This window comes from Ochlerotatus camptorhynchus, unplaced genomic scaffold (assembly GCF_037179485.1).
Source record: "Ochlerotatus camptorhynchus isolate MF236.1 unplaced genomic scaffold, CSIRO-AGI_Acam_v1.1 ptg000329l, whole genome shotgun sequence".
Taxonomy (NCBI): domain Eukaryota; kingdom Metazoa; phylum Arthropoda; class Insecta; order Diptera; family Culicidae; genus Ochlerotatus; species Ochlerotatus camptorhynchus.
This window is the reverse complement of record NW_027040817.1, coordinates 4,671,553-4,672,667: the sequence shown is the minus strand read 5'-3', so window position 1 is coordinate 4,672,667 and position 1,115 is coordinate 4,671,553.

Sequence of the window (1,115 nt, the reverse complement as noted above, 5' to 3'; positions counted from 1 at the left end):
AGAGTATAGTGCTGTCGTCTGGTACCTGTACCAAGCATGCTGGATAGCTAGATTTGAGAGTATACTGAAAAAGTTTGTTCTCTACGCGCTTCGTCATCTGTCCTGGCGTGACACGGCTTTCTTTCCGTCTTACGTGGATCGCTGTCGTCTGCTTGGAATTGACACCTTGGAACGAAGGAGACGGAACGTGCAAGCTTTGTTTGCTGCTAAGATACCAGCGAGATTGATTCCCCAGAATTGCTTCGGCAGCTTTTCTTTTACGCACCTGACAGATTGATTAGACAGCGTAATTTTGTACATCTCGCTGCTCGTAATCGGCAATACGGGTTGAATGAATCTATCCTTGCCGTCGCTAATGCGTTTAATGACGTTTATGCATTGTTTGACTTTATTGTGCCGTTAGCTGTTTTTATTAGAAGACTTCCCTGAATTATAACGTGCCTCGTTTTGTTTTAATAATAATTTTTTAATTCATTAGGACAACCATTTGTCAGATGAACAATTGAAACAATAAATAAATAAATAAATAAACTGCCACTCGAAAGACTCCTGCCAGCATTTCTCGAGGAGATATCGTTCGATGATCCATTTAGGACCGTTTGAGGTGGACAGACCTGCTTCAGAAGGCAATGTCGCATCCAGCAATGAGAGTTCTTCTTTCGGATCACCCAGCGTAGTGACCACAGCAATACCTGCTCCCGAATTCGTATCAAAGAGTAAGTCATGCAACACCAATGTGCTCCTTAGCCAGTGTGGATAGCACGATCACCAACGCGAAGCACGAAGTCCGAGCAGAAATCTGTTCTCGAATGGCTGAATTCCAGGAATCCATGGAGTTCTTGGTGCTGCGGAAGGTGACCCGTGACACTCCGCGTATATAGTTCCCTGCCGTTCAATGCCCAAGTAACATTGCAAGCTTGTATTGTATAGCATAATACAAGTCTAAATCATGATCTACAGAACCCTCATAAAACAAAAATTGTTTATTGGGATTGAACATTCCCGAATGTGATCCCGACTTCAAGAAGTCCCCAAAGGTAGACATGATTATCGGCGCTGTTCGTTTCTACTCGTTCATGCGTGATGGCCAGATCCGCTTGCCCAGGCCTGGATCT